Here is a 14,250-nt window from a genome sequence, read left to right as displayed (position 1 = left end):
AACATCTAGCACACATTTCTTCCGCAAAGAAAGAGCAAAGTCGGACAGGGGAGCTCCCACTTGTGGCGCTCTATAAAGATGTTTGACTTTTCACCAACTCAAAAGGCTCAGCCATAAGGCCAAGCCAGCCAAAAATAACTTCAACTCATTGGTGTTCCTCTCCACGGAAGTCTTTAGTAAAAGGCGAAAGACTTGTGCGTTATGAAGAGAAACAAGAGTCAGAACAGGCCTGTCTCAGAGAGCAGCTAAGGACCCTAGTCGTCCCAGCTACCACCGTCGCGGTGCACCTCCCTTGACTTGCCGAGTGCTAAATCCCAGCCTCCCCTCCACCCCCCACCACCTTCAGCCTGAAAAATCCAGGCCTGGCTTTTACATGGACACTACAAAGTCTGGGAAACGATCAGGCGTCTTCAGGGAGTCCGCGACCAATCATCGTAGCTGAAGTGCACTGTGTTGTTGAGCGGGGTTCCCTGGGTGATATCAGTAAATCAACTGACTGGTTGTGCACAATTCACTTGATAAAAACTTAGCCGCATTTTCCTTCAGCCACTGTAAAAGTTTGACTCCTAACTAAACATGCGTGTCAGAGCTTGATTTTCTACAAAGCAAGAGAAAGGTGCACCGTTCCCGGCGGCACTGCAATGCCAGGTCGATGCGTGGAGTGAGCGGAGCAAGCTCCCTTTTCAGCTCCCTCTCCTAAAAATGGGTTTAATACATTATCCCCATATAGGGGACATATCAGATATTAAACTGATAAGAACAGATACTACACTTGATCTTAGCCAAAAGGCCGAGAAGCGATGAGGCCCAAGCGTTTGACGTCCAAATCAAGCTCTTGGTACAACCGTCACTTGTCGCGGTGTCCCGTTTGTAAGCCAGCTTATCAATTGCCGCCACTTAGCAACTCCGCCCATCTGTCTGCCGTGTACTTTTCCCTGCCGCTATACAAAGATGTTTGACCTTTCACCAACTCAAAAGGCTCAGCCATACGGCAAAGCTGGCCAAAAATAGCTTCAACTCATTGCTGTTCCACACCAAAGCCTAGAAATAAAGCATACTAGAACAACATCTAGCACACATTTCTTCCACAAACAAGCAGCAAAGTCGGACAGGAGAGCTCACACTTCATTTTGTCATGGAAAGGCCACGCCCACTTCCCCAATTCCAATGGGAACACGGGGAATTGTCATGACTAAACACGCCACTCTGTAGCGCACGCCAGAGAGCTTCTGCAGAGCAACACTGCCGCTTTGTGGACAGACTGCAAAAGCTGACATGTAACTCCAAATCAACAAAGCCACTTCACAAAATGGAGAGTCTTCAACAGGTTAGCGCATGGGCATTCCTGACACATTGTGTTTTCTTCTACACGCACGCAACAGGGGAAAGCGCGAACGCAGTCCCCCACTACCAGAAATTATGCAGTCGAGATTCCCACATTTGGGGAATTCGCAGGGGTCAGCACAGCCGGAGTGCAATGACTGAGCCTCGCCCTGGGTGAACCACCTTGTTGATCATGGTATCTCCCCTGCCAGGTAAGTATGAGCTGCAGCTGGAAGAGAGCGGGTGGTGGTCACCAGGCACAGCGCTCTGGCTGACGGTGCCTACAATGCATAATCCCACATTTCAGCGCCTTGAGCATCAGCTCCCCTTTGTCTGTTACATTTATGGCTGAAAAGACACAAACACTGCTGCAAATAGGCTGCGGCGTGCGGCAAACGCGCTTTGTTGGATCTACCCATCATGCACTGCTCTGCCAAAAACAAAGGAACACTGTGTGAAATGCCACTAGTCAAGCTGTCTCTTGGGAAAGAAAGCAAAGGCCCACGTGGGACACTTTTCAAAACATTTGACTAAATGAACTAAACACTGACATGAACTACTAACATGTATTGACTCAGCGAAAACCTTGGAGCTGATCTGGACTTTCCTGTGGTTTCCTCTTGTCCTTGTAACAGCAGTAGCTCCTCCCTTCCTTGTCAATAATTGTGCAGAAATATCTGAGGGCTTCTTTCTTCCTAAATCATAAGCAAGTCCTGTCCAGTCCAACTGTTTCTGCTCCTGTTTGACTTCTGAACTTGTCTCTGGCTGTGTGTCCACTTACTGCAGCCTCTGACATCAGACTGTAGAATCTTGATACATCAAAGGCATCAAAGGACAAACACACGCTCACACATACCGGTACTTATATCTTTGTGAGGACACTCTCTGGCATAATGCTTTCCCTCGCCCTAACCTCTCTCTCTCTTAGCATCTCAGACCTATGTCAGTACCAGTGCCTCTGTCAAAGAATACAAAAAAAAAAAAAAAAACACTAGACCTGTACACACATAAAGTCATGTATTCATGTAGTCATCTGTGAATGTGTGTTTGATGAGTGCAAAGTGAAAATGCTGCATGAACCTTGTTTTTGTAAAAGCTTCTCTTGTTTCCTTTGCTTCTTACAACTGTATATTTTTCAAGCATCATCTGTCATATTGAAGAAATAAGTTCATTCAGTAGCGTTATTTCTTTTTTTACTGTCATCATGTACACTTTTCTTGTCTCAAAGACGGCAGCATCCCCACCAAAGCCTAAAAATAAAGTATACCAGCGAAATGACAACATCTAGCACACATTTCTTCCGCAAAGAAAGAGCAAAGTCGGACAGGGGAGCTCCCACTTGTGGCGCTCTATAAAGATGTTTGACTTTTCACCAACTCAAAAGGCTCAGCCATAAGGCCGAGCCAGCCAAAAATAACTTCAACTCATTGGTGTTCCTCTCCACGGAAGTCTTTAGTAAAAGGCGAAAGACTTGTGCGTTATGAAGAGAAACAAGAGTCAGAACAGGCCTGTCTCAGAGAGCAGCTGAGGACCCTAGTCGTCCCAGCTACCACCGTCGCGGTGTGCCTCCCTTGGCTTGCCGCGTGCTAAATCCCAGCCTCCCCTCCATTGCCCCCCCAGCATCTCCAGCCTGAAAAATCCAGGCCTGGCTTTTACATGGAGACTACAAAGTCTGGGAAACGATCAGGCGTCTTCAGGGAGTCCGCGACCAATCATCGTAGCTGAAGTGCACTGTGTTGTTGAGCGGGGTTCCCTGGGTGATATCAGTAAATCAACTGACTGGTTGTGCACAATTCACTTGATAAAAACTTAGCCGCATTTTCCTTCAGCCACTGTAAAAGTTTGACTCCTAACTAAACATGCGTGTCAGAGCTTGATTTTCTACAAAGCAAGAGAAAGGTGCACCGTTCCCGGCGGCACTGCAATGCCAGGTCGATGCGTGGAGTGAGCGGAGCAAGCTCCCTTTTCAGCTCCCTCTCCTAAAAATGGGTTTAATACGTTATCCCCATATAGGGGACATATCAGATATTAAACTGATAAGAACAGATACTACACTTGATCTTAGCCAAAAGGCCGAGAAGCGATGAGGCCCAAGCGTTTGACGTCCAAATCAAGCTCTTGGTACAACCGTCACTTGTCGCGGTGTCCCGTTTGTAAGCCAGCTTATCGATTGCCGCCACTTAGCAACTCCGCCCATCTGTCTGCCGTGTACTTTTCCCTGCCGCTATACAAAGATGTTTGACCTTTCACCAACTCAAAAGGCTCAGCCATACGGCAAAGCCGGCCAAAAATAGCTTCAACTCATTGCTGTTCCACACCAAAGCCTAGAAATAAAGCATACTAGAAGAACATCTAGCACACATTTCGTCCACAAACAAGCAGCAAAGTCGGACAGGAGAGCTCACACTTCATTTTGTCATGGAAAGGCCACGCCCACTTCCCCAATTCCAACGGGAACACGGGGAATTGTCATGACTAAACACGCCACTCTGTAGCGCACGCCAGAGAGCTTCTGCAGAGCAACACTGCCGCTTTGTGGACAGACTGCAAAAGCTGACATGTAACTCCAAATCAACAAAGCCACTTCACAAAACGGAGAGTCTTCAACAGGTTAGCGCATGGGCATTCCTGACACATTGTGTTTTCTTCTACACGCACGCAACAGGGGAGAGCGCGAACGCAGTCCCCCACTACCAGAAATTATGCAGTCGAGATTCCCACATTTGGGGAATTCGCAGGGGTCAGCACAGCCGGAGTGCAATGACTGAGCCTTGCTCTGGGTGAACCACCTTGTTGATCATGGTATCTCCCCTGCCAGGTAAGTATGAGCTGCAGCTGGAAGAGAGCGGGTGGTGGTCACCAGGCACCGCGCTCTGGCTGACGGTGCCTACAATGCATAATCCCACATTTCAGCGCCTTGAGCATCAGCTCCCCTTTGTCTGTTACATTTATGGCTGAAAAGACACAAACACTGCTGCAAATAGGCTGCGGCGTGCGGCAAACGCGCTTTGTTGGATCTACCCATCATGCACTGCTCTGCCAAAAACAAAGGAACACTGTGTGAAATGCCACTAGTCAAGCTGTCTCTTGGGAAAGAAAGCAAAGGCCCACGTGGGACACTTTTCAAAACATTTGACTAAATGAACTAAACACTGACATGAACTACTAACATGTATTGACTCAGCGAAAACCTTGGAGCTGATCTGGACTTTCCTGTGGTTTCCTCTTGTCCTTGTAACAGCAGTAGCTCCTCCCTTCCTTGTCAATAATTGTGCAGAAATATCTGAGGGCTTCTTTCTTCCTAAATCATAAGCAAGTCCTGTCCAGTCCAACTGTTTCTGCTCCTGTTTGACTTCTGAACTTGTCTCTGGCTGTGTGTCCACTTACTGCAGCCTCTGACATCAGACTGTAGAATCTTGATACATCAAAGGCATCAAAGGACAAACACACGCTCACACATACCGGTACTTATATCTTTGTGAGGACACTCTCTGGCATAATGCTTTCCCTCGCCCTAACCTCTCTCTCTCTTAGCATCTCAGACCTATGTCAGTAGCAGTGCCTCTGTCAAAGAATACAAAAAAAAAAACCCTAGACCTGTACACACATAAAGTCATGTATTCATGTAGTCATCTGTGAATGTGTGTTTGATGAGTGCAAAGTGAAAATGCTGCATGAACCTTGTTTTTGTAAAAGCTTCTCTTCTTTCCTTTGCTTCTTACAACTGTATATTTTTCAAGCATCATCTGTCATATTGAAGAAATAAGTTCATTCAGTAGCGTTATTTCTTTTTTTACTGTCATCATGTACACTTTTCTTGTCTCAAAGACACCAGCATCCCCACCAAAGCCTAAAAATAAAGTATACCAGCGAAATGACAACATCTAGCACACATTTCTTCCGCAAAGAAAGAGCAAAGTCGGACAGGGGAGCTCCCACTTGTGGCGCTCTATAAAGATGTTTGACTTTTCACCAACTCAAAAGGCTCAGCCATAAGGCCGAGCCAGCCAAAAATAACTTCAACTCATTGGTGTTCCTCTCCACGGAAGTCTTTAGTAAAAGGCGAAAGACTTGTGCGTTATGAAGAGAAACAAGAGTCAGAACAGGCCTGTCTCAGAGAGCAGCTGAGGACCCTAGTCGTCCCAGCTACCACCGTCGCGGTGCGCCTCCCTTGGCTTGCCGCGTGCTAAATCCCAGCCTCCCCTCCACCCCCCACCACCTCCAGCCTGAAAAATCCAGGCCTGGCTTTTACATGGAGACTACAAAGTCTGGGAAACGATCAGGCGTCTTCAGGGAGTCCGCGACCAATCATCGTAGCTGAAGTGCACTGTGTTGTTGAGCGGGGTTCCCTGGGTGATATCAGTAAATCAACTGACTGGTTGTGCACAATTCACTTGATAAAAACTTAGCCGCATTTTCCTTCAGCCACTGTAAAAGTTTGACTCCTAACTAAACATGCGTGTCAGAGCTTGATTTTCTACAAAGCAAGAGAAAGGTGCACCGTTCCCGGCGGCACTGCAATGCCAGGTCGATGCGTGGAGTGAGCGGAGCAAGCTCCCTTTTCAGCTCCCTCTTCTAAAAATGGGTTTAATACGTTATCCCCATATAGGGGACATATCAGATATTAAACTGATAAGAACAGATACTACACTTGATCTTAGCCAAAAGGCCGAGAAGCGATGAGGCCCAAGCGTTTGACGTCCAAATCAAGCTCTTGGTACAACCGTCACTTGTCGCGGTGTCCCGTTTGTAAGCCAGCTTATCGATTGCCGCCACTTAGCAACTCCGCCCATCTGTCTGCCGTGTACTTTTCCCTGCCGCTATACAAAGATGTTTGACCTTTCACCAACTCAAAAGGCTCAGCCATACGGCAAAGCCGGCCAAAAATAGCTTCAACTCATTGCTGTTCCACACCAAAGCCTAGAAATAAAGCATACTAGAACAACATCTAGCACACATTTCGTCCACAAACAAGCAGCACAGTCGGACAGGAGAGCTCACACTTCATTTTGTCATGGAAAGGCCACGCCCACTTCCCCAATTCCAACGGGAACACGGGGAATTGTCATGACTAAACACGCCACTCTGTAGCGCACGCCAGAGAGCTTCTGCAGAGCAACACTGCCGCTTTGTGGACAGACTGCAAAAGCTGACATGTAACTCCAAATCAACAAAGCCACTTCACAAAACGGAGAGTCTTCAACAGGTTAGCGCATGGGCATTCCTGACACATTGTGTTTTCTTCTACACGCACGCAACAGGGGAGAGCGCGAACGCAGTCCCCCACTACCAGAAATTATGCAGTCGAGATTCCCACATTTGGGGAATTCGCAGGGGTCAGCACAGCCGGAGTGCAATGACTGAGCCTCGCCCTGGGTGAACCACCTTGTTGATCATGGTATCTCCCCTGCCAGGTAAGTATGAGCTGCAGCTGGAAGAGAGCGGGTGGTGGTCACCAGGCACCGCGCTCTGGCTGACGGTGCCTACAATGCATAATCCCACATTTCAGCGCCTTGAGCATCAGCTCCCCTTTGTCTGTTACATTTATGGCTGAAAAGACACAAACACTGCTGCAAATAGGCTGCGGCGTGCGGCAAACGCGCTTTGTTGGATCTACCCATCATGCACTGCTCTGCCAAAAACAAAGGAACACTGTGTGAAATGCCACTAGTCAAGCTGTCTCTTGGGAAAGAAAGCAAAGGCCCACGTGGGACACTTTTCAAAACATTTGACTAAATGAACTAAACACTGACATGAACTACTAACATGTATTGACTCAGCGAAAACCTTGGAGCTGATCTGGACTTTCCTGTGGTTTCCTCTTGTCCTTGTAACAGCAGTAGCTCCTCCCTTCCTTGTCAATAATTGTGCAGAAATATCTGAGGGCTTCTTTCTTCCTAAATCATAAGCAAGTCCTGTCCAGTCCAACTGTTTCTGCTCCTGTTTGACTTCTGAACCTGTCTCTGGCTGTGTGTCCACTTACTGCAGCCTCTGACATCAGACTGTAGAATCTTGATACATCAAAGGCATCAAAGGACAAACACACGCTCACACATACCGGTACTTATATCTTTGTGAGGACACTCTCTGGCATAATGCTTTCCCTCGCCCTAACCTCTCTCTCTCTTAGCATCTCAGACCTATGTCAGTACCAGTGCCTCTGTCAAAGAATACAAAAAAAAAAAAAAACACTAGACCTGTACACACATAAAGTCATGTATTCATGTAGTCATCTGTGAATGTGTGTTTGATGAGTGCAAAGTGAAAATGCTGCATGAACCTTGTTTTTGTAAAAGCTTCTCTTGTTTCCTTTGCTTCTTACAACTGTATATTTTTCAAGCATCATCTGTCATATTGAAGAAATAAGTTCATTCAGTAGCGTTATTTCTTTTTTTACTGTCATCATGTACACTTTTCTTGTCTCAAAGACACCAGCATCCCCACCAAAGCCTAAAAATAAAGTATACCAGCGAATTGACAACATCTAGCACACATTTCTTCCGCAAAGAAAGAGCAAAGTCGGACAGGGGAGCTCCCACTTGTGGCGCTCTATAAAGATGTTTGACTTTTCACCAACTCAAAAGGCTCAGCCATAAGGCCGAGCCAGCCAAAAATAACTTCAACTCATTGGTGTTCCTCTCCACGGAAGTCTTTAGTAAAAGGCGAAAGACTTGTGCGTTATGAAGAGAAACAAGAGTCAGAACAGGCCTGTCTCAGAGAGCAGCTGAGGACCCTAGTCGTCCCAGCTACCACCGTCGCGGTGCGCCTCCCTTGGCTTGCCGCGTGCTAAATCCCAGCCTCCCCTCCACCCCCCACCACCTCCAGCCTGAAAAATCCAGGCCTGGCTTTTACATGGAGACTACAAAGTCTGGGAAACGATCAGGCGTCTTCAGGGAGTCCGCGACCAATCATCGTAGCTGAAGTGCACTGTGTTGTTGAGCGGGGTTCCCTGGGTGATATCAGTAAATCAACTGACTGGTTGTGCACAATTCACTTGATAAAAACTTAGCCGCATTTTCCTTCAGCCACTGTAAAAGTTTGACTCCTAACTAAACATGCGTGTCAGAGCTTGATTTTCTACAAAGCAAGAGAAAGGTGCACCGTTCCCGGCGGCACTGCAATGCCAGGTCGATGCGTGGAGTGAGCGGAGCAAGCTCCCTTTTCAGCTCCCTCTCCTAAAAATGGGTTTAATACGTTATCCCCATATAGGGGACATATCAGATATTAAACTGATAAGAACAGATACTACACTTGATCTTAGCCAAAAGGCCGAGAAGCGATGAGGCCCAAGCGTTTGACGTCCAAATCAAGCTCTTGGTACAACCGTCACTTGTCGCGGTGTCCCGTTTGTAAGCCAGCTTATCGATTGCCGCCACTTAGCAACTCCGCCCATCTGTCTGCCGTGTACTTTTCCCTGCCGCTATACAAAGATGTTTGACCTTTCACCAACTCAAAAGGCTCAGCCATACGGCAAAGCCGGCCAAAAATAGCTTCAACTCATTGCTGTTCCACACCAAAGCCTAGAAATAAAGCATACTAGAAGAACATCTAGCACACATTTCGTCCACAAACAAGCAGCAAAGTCGGACAGGAGAGCTCACACTTCATTTTGTCATGGAAAGGCCACGCCCACTTCCCCAATTCCAACGGGAACACGGGGAATTGTCATGACTAAACACGCCACTCTGTAGCGCACGCCAGAGAGCTTCTGCAGAGCAACACTGCCGCTTTGTGGACAGACTGCAAAAGCTGACATGTAACTCCAAATCAACAAAGCCACTTCACAAAACGGAGAGTCTTCAACAGGTTAGCGCATGGGCATTCCTGACACATTGTGTTTTCTTCTACACGCACGCAACAGGGGAGAGCGCGAACGCAGTCCCCCACTACCAGAAATTATGCAGTCGAGATTCCCACATTTGGGGAATTCGCAGGGGTCAGCACAGCCGGAGTGCAATGACTGAGCCTCGCCCTGGGTGAACCACCTTGTTGATCATGGTATCTCCCCTGCCAGGTAAGTATGAGCTGCAGCTGGAAGAGAGCGGGTGGTGGTCACCAGGCACCGCGCTCTGGCTGACGGTGCCTACAATGCATAATCCCACATTTCAGCGCCTTGAGCATCAGCTCCCCTTTGTCTGTTACATTTATGGCTGAAAAGACACAAACACTGCTGCAAATAGGCTGCGGCGTGCGGCAAACGCGCTTTGTTGGATCTACCCATCATGCACTGCTCTGCCAAAAACAAAGGAACACTGTGTGAAATGCCACTAGTCAAGCTGTCTCTTGGGAAAGAAAGCAAAGGCCCACGTGGGACACTTTTCAAAACATTTGACTAAATGAACTAAACACTGACATGAACTACTAACATGTATTGACTCAGCGAAAACCTTGGAGCTGATCTGGACTTTCCTGTGGTTTCCTCTTGTCCTTGTAACAGCAGTAGCTCCTCCCTTCCTTGTCAATAATTGTGCAGAAATATCTGAGGGCTTCTTTCTTCCTAAATCATAAGCAAGTCCTGTCCAGTCCAACTGTTTCTGCTCCTGTTTGACTTCTGAACTTGTCTCTGGCTGTGTGTCCACTTACTGCAGCCTCTGACATCAGACTGTAGAATCTTGATACATCAAAGGCATCAAAGGACAAACACACGCTCACACATACCGGTACTTATATCTTTGTGAGGACACTCTCTGGCATAATGCTTTCCCTCGCCCTAACCTCTCTCTCTCTTAGCATCTCAGACCTATGTCAGTAGCAGTGCCTCTGTCAAAGAATACAAAAAAAAAAACCCTAGACCTGTACACACATAAAGTCATGTATTCATGTAGTCATCTGTGAATGTGTGTTTGATGAGTGCAAAGTGAAAATGCTGCATGAACCTTGTTTTTGTAAAAGCTTCTCTTCTTTCCTTTGCTTCTTACAACTGTATATTTTTCAAGCATCATCTGTCATATTGAAGAAATAAGTTCATTCAGTAGCGTTATTTCTTTTTTTACTGTCATCATGTACACTTTTCTTGTCTCAAAGACACCAGCATCCCCACCAAAGCCTAAAAATAAAGTATACCAGCGAATTGACAACATCTAGCACACATTTCTTCCGCAAAGAAAGAGCAAAGTCGGACAGGGGAGCTCCCACTTGTGGCGCTCTATAAAGATGTTTGACTTTTCACCAACTCAAAAGGCTCAGCCATAAGGCCGAGCCAGCCAAAAATAACTTCAACTCATTGGTGTTCCTCTCCACGGAAGTCTTTAGTAAAAGGCGAAAGACTTGTGCGTTATGAAGAGAAACAAGAGTCAGAACAGGCCTGTCTCAGAGAGCAGCTGAGGACCCTAGTCGTCCCAGCTACCACCGTCGCGGTGTGCCTCCCTTGGCTTGCCGCGTGCTAAATCCCAGCCTCCCCTCCATTGCCCCCCCAGCATCTCCAGCCTGAAAAATCCAGGCCTGGCTTTTACATGGAGACTACAAAGTCTGGGAAACGATCAGGCGTCTTCAGGGAGTCCGCGACCAATCATCGTAGCTGAAGTGCACTGTGTTGTTGAGCGGGGTTCCCTGGGTGATATCAGTAAATCAACTGACTGGTTGTGCACAATTCACTTGATAAAAACTTAGCCGCATTTTCCTTCAGCCACTGTAAAAGTTTGACTCCTAACTAAACATGCGTGTCAGAGCTTGATTTTCTACAAAGCAAGAGAAAGGTGCACCGTTCCCGGCGGCACTGCAATGCCAGGTCGATGCGTGGAGTGAGCGGAGCAAGCTCCCTTTTCAGCTCCCTCTCCTAAAAATGGGTTTAATACGTTATCCCCATATAGGGGACATATCAGATATTAAACTGATAAGAACAGATACTACACTTGATCTTAGCCAAAAGGCCGAGAAGCGATGAGGCCCAAGCGTTTGACGTCCAAATCAAGCTCTTGGTACAACCGTCACTTGTCGCGGTGTCCCGTTTGTAAGCCAGCTTATCGATTGCCGCCACTTAGCAACTCCGCCCATCTGTCTGCCGTGTACTTTTCCCTGCCGCTATACAAAGATGTTTGACCTTTCACCAACTCAAAAGGCTCAGCCATACGGCAAAGCCGGCCAAAAATAGCTTCAACTCATTGCTGTTCCACACCAAAGCCTAGAAATAAAGCATACTAGAACAACATCTAGCACACATTTCGTCCACAAACAAGCAGCACAGTCGGACAGGAGAGCTCACACTTCATTTTGTCATGGAAAGGCCACGCCCACTTCCCCAATTCCAACGGGAACACGGGGAATTGTCATGACTAAACACGCCACTCTGTAGCGCACGCCAGAGAGCTTCTGCAGAGCAACACTGCCGCTTTGTGGACAGACTGCAAAAGCTGACATGTAACTCCAAATCAACAAAGCCACTTCACAAAACGGAGAGTCTTCAACAGGTTAGCGCATGGGCATTCCTGACACATTGTGTTTTCTTCTACACGCACGCAACAGGGGAGAGCGCGAACGCAGTCCCCCACTACCAGAAATTATGCAGTCGAGATTCCCACATTTGGGGAATTCGCAGGGGTCAGCACAGCCGGAGTGCAATGACTGAGCCTCGCCCTGGGTGAACCACCTTGTTGATCATGGTATCTCCCCTGCCAGGTAAGTATGAGCTGCAGCTGGAAGAGAGCGGGTGGTGGTCACCAGGCACCGCGCTCTGGCTGACGGTGCCTACAATGCATAATCCCACATTTCAGCGCCTTGAGCATCAGCTCCCCTTTGTCTGTTACATTTATGGCTGAAAAGACACAAACACTGCTGCAAATAGGCTGCGGCGTGCGGCAAACGCGCTTTGTTGGATCTACCCATCATGCACTGCTCTGCCAAAAACAAAGGAACACTGTGTGAAATGCCACTAGTCAAGCTGTCTCTTGGGAAAGAAAGCAAAGGCCCACGTGGGACACTTTTCAAAACATTTGACTAAATGAACTAAACACTGACATGAACTACTAACATGTATTGACTCAGCGAAAACCTTGGAGCTGATCTGGACTTTCCTGTGGTTTCCTCTTGTCCTTGTAACAGCAGTAGCTCCTCCCTTCCTTGTCAATAATTGTGCAGAAATATCTGAGGGCTTCTTTCTTCCTAAATCATAAGCAAGTCCTGTCCAGTCCAACTGTTTCTGCTCCTGTTTGACTTCTGAACTTGTCTCTGGCTGTGTGTCCACTTACTGCAGCCTCTGACATCAGACTGTAGAATCTTGATACATCAAAGGCATCAAAGGACAAACACACGCTCACACATACCGGTACTTATATCTTTGTGAGGACACTCTCTGGCATAATGCTTTCCCTCGCCCTAACCTCTCTCTCTCTTAGCATCTCAGACCTATGTCAGTACCAGTGCCTCTGTCAAAGAATACAAAAAAAAAAAAAAAACACTAGACCTGTACACACATAAAGTCATGTATTCATGTAGTCATCTGTGAATGTGTGTTTGATGAGTGCAAAGTGAAAATGCTGCATGAACCTTGTTTTTGTAAAAGCTTCTCTTGTTTCCTTTGCTTCTTACAACTGTATATTTTTCAAGCATCATCTGTCATATTGAAGAAATAAGTTCATTCAGTAGCGTTATTTCTTTTTTTACTGTCATCATGTACACTTTTCTTGTCTCAAAGACACCAGCATCCCCACCAAAGCCTAAAAATAAAGTATACCAGCGAATTGACAACATCTAGCACACATTTCTTCCGCAAAGAAAGAGCAAAGTCGGACAGGGGAGCTCCCACTTGTGGCGCTCTATAAAGATGTTTGACTTTTCACCAACTCAAAAGGCTCAGCCATAAGGCCGAGCCAGCCAAAAATAACTTCAACTCATTGGTGTTCCTCTCCACGGAAGTCTTTAGTAAAAGGCGAAAGACTTGTGCGTTATGAAGAGAAACAAGAGTCAGAACAGGCCTGTCTCAGAGAGCAGCTGAGGACCCTAGTCGTCCCAGCTACCACCGTCGCGGTGCGCCTCCCTTGGCTTGCCGCGTGCTAAATCCCAGCCTCCCCTCCATTGCCCCCCCAGCATCTCCAGCCTGAAAAATCCAGGCCTGGCTTTTACATGGAGACTACAAAGTCTGGGAAACGATCAGGCGTCTTCAGGGAGTCCGCGACCAATCATCGTAGCTGAAGTGCACTGTGTTGTTGAGCGGGGTTCCCTGGGTGATATCAGTAAATCAACTGACTGGTTGTGCACAATTCACTTGATAAAAACTTAGCCGCATTTTCCTTCAGCCACTGTAAAAGTTTGACTCCTAACTAAACATGCGTGTCAGAGCTTGATTTTCTACAAAGCAAGAGAAAGGTGCACCGTTCCCGGCGGCACTGCAATGCCAGGTCGATGCGTGGAGTGAGCGGAGCAAGCTCCCCTTTTCAGCTCCCTCTCCTAAAAATGGGTTTAATACGTTATCCCCATATAGGGGACATATCAGATATTAAACTGATAAGAACAGATACTACACTTGATCTTAGCCAAAAGGCCGAGAAGCGATGAGGCCCAAGCGTTTGACGTCCAAATCAAGCTCTTGGTACAACCGTCACTTGTCGCGGTGTCCCGTTTGTAAGCCAGCTTATCGATTGCCGCCACTTAGCAACTCCGCCCATCTGTCTGCCGTGTACTTTTCCCTGCCGCTATACAAAGATGTTTGACCTTTCACCAACTCAAAAGGCTCAGCCATACGGCAAAGCCGGCCAAAAATAGCTTCAACTCATTGCTGTTCCACACCAAAGCCTAGAAATAAAGCATACTAGAACAACATCTAGCACACATTTCGTCCACAAACAAGCAGCACAGTCGGACAGGAGAGCTCACACTTCATTTTGTCATGGAAAGGCCACGCCCACTTCCCCAATTCCAACGGGAACACGGGGAATTGTCATGACTAAACACGCCACTCTGTAGCGCACGCCAGAGAGCTTCTGCAGAGCAACA

General features: G+C 47.3%; 17 non-coding genes across 17 annotated transcripts; all 17 read right to left on the bottom strand.

The window, feature by feature from the left end:
• Positions 1 to 106: 106 nt before the first annotated feature.
• On the bottom strand, positions 107 to 221 carry LOC121196184. Its single transcript, XR_005895659.1, has one exon. It is a non-coding gene; the product is annotated as a U5 spliceosomal RNA (small nuclear RNA).
• A 390-nt stretch (positions 222 to 611) lies between these two features.
• On the bottom strand, positions 612 to 802 carry LOC121196510. The gene has a single exon (XR_005895962.1). It is a non-coding gene; the product is annotated as a U2 spliceosomal RNA (small nuclear RNA).
• A 577-nt stretch (positions 803 to 1,379) lies between these two features.
• LOC121196295 lies at positions 1,380 to 1,543 on the bottom strand. The gene has a single exon (XR_005895763.1). It is a non-coding gene; the product is annotated as a U1 spliceosomal RNA (small nuclear RNA).
• A 1,165-nt stretch (positions 1,544 to 2,708) lies between these two features.
• LOC121196737 lies at positions 2,709 to 2,823 on the bottom strand. Its single transcript, XR_005896167.1, has one exon. It is a non-coding gene; the product is annotated as a U5 spliceosomal RNA (small nuclear RNA).
• Positions 2,824 to 3,217: 394 nt separating this feature from the next.
• LOC121196522 lies at positions 3,218 to 3,408 on the bottom strand. The gene has a single exon (XR_005895974.1). It is a non-coding gene; the product is annotated as a U2 spliceosomal RNA (small nuclear RNA).
• A 577-nt stretch (positions 3,409 to 3,985) lies between these two features.
• Positions 3,986 to 4,149, bottom strand: LOC121196435. Its single transcript, XR_005895897.1, has one exon. It is a non-coding gene; the product is annotated as a U1 spliceosomal RNA (small nuclear RNA).
• A 1,159-nt stretch (positions 4,150 to 5,308) lies between these two features.
• LOC121196736 lies at positions 5,309 to 5,423 on the bottom strand. Its single transcript, XR_005896166.1, has one exon. It is a non-coding gene; the product is annotated as a U5 spliceosomal RNA (small nuclear RNA).
• Positions 5,424 to 5,813: 390 nt separating this feature from the next.
• LOC121196504 lies at positions 5,814 to 6,004 on the bottom strand. The gene has a single exon (XR_005895957.1). It is a non-coding gene; the product is annotated as a U2 spliceosomal RNA (small nuclear RNA).
• Positions 6,005 to 6,581: 577 nt separating this feature from the next.
• LOC121196310 lies at positions 6,582 to 6,745 on the bottom strand. Its single transcript, XR_005895778.1, has one exon. It is a non-coding gene; the product is annotated as a U1 spliceosomal RNA (small nuclear RNA).
• A 1,163-nt stretch (positions 6,746 to 7,908) lies between these two features.
• Positions 7,909 to 8,023, bottom strand: LOC121196735. The gene has a single exon (XR_005896165.1). It is a non-coding gene; the product is annotated as a U5 spliceosomal RNA (small nuclear RNA).
• Positions 8,024 to 8,413: 390 nt separating this feature from the next.
• LOC121196521 lies at positions 8,414 to 8,604 on the bottom strand. The gene has a single exon (XR_005895973.1). It is a non-coding gene; the product is annotated as a U2 spliceosomal RNA (small nuclear RNA).
• A 577-nt stretch (positions 8,605 to 9,181) lies between these two features.
• Positions 9,182 to 9,345, bottom strand: LOC121196309. The gene has a single exon (XR_005895777.1). It is a non-coding gene; the product is annotated as a U1 spliceosomal RNA (small nuclear RNA).
• Positions 9,346 to 10,504: 1,159 nt separating this feature from the next.
• LOC121196734 lies at positions 10,505 to 10,619 on the bottom strand. The gene has a single exon (XR_005896164.1). It is a non-coding gene; the product is annotated as a U5 spliceosomal RNA (small nuclear RNA).
• A 394-nt stretch (positions 10,620 to 11,013) lies between these two features.
• Positions 11,014 to 11,204, bottom strand: LOC121196520. Its single transcript, XR_005895972.1, has one exon. It is a non-coding gene; the product is annotated as a U2 spliceosomal RNA (small nuclear RNA).
• A 577-nt stretch (positions 11,205 to 11,781) lies between these two features.
• On the bottom strand, positions 11,782 to 11,945 carry LOC121196308. The gene has a single exon (XR_005895776.1). It is a non-coding gene; the product is annotated as a U1 spliceosomal RNA (small nuclear RNA).
• Positions 11,946 to 13,109: 1,164 nt separating this feature from the next.
• On the bottom strand, positions 13,110 to 13,224 carry LOC121196733. Its single transcript, XR_005896163.1, has one exon. It is a non-coding gene; the product is annotated as a U5 spliceosomal RNA (small nuclear RNA).
• Positions 13,225 to 13,618: 394 nt separating this feature from the next.
• On the bottom strand, positions 13,619 to 13,810 carry LOC121196627. The gene has a single exon (XR_005896073.1). It is a non-coding gene; the product is annotated as a U2 spliceosomal RNA (small nuclear RNA).
• Between the last annotated feature and the right edge of the window lie 440 nt (positions 13,811 to 14,250).

This window comes from Toxotes jaculatrix, chromosome 16, assembly GCF_017976425.1.
Source record: "Toxotes jaculatrix isolate fToxJac2 chromosome 16, fToxJac2.pri, whole genome shotgun sequence".
Lineage (NCBI taxonomy): Eukaryota > Metazoa > Chordata > Actinopteri > Toxotidae > Toxotes > Toxotes jaculatrix.
This window is presented reverse-complemented; position numbering and strand designations above follow the sequence as displayed.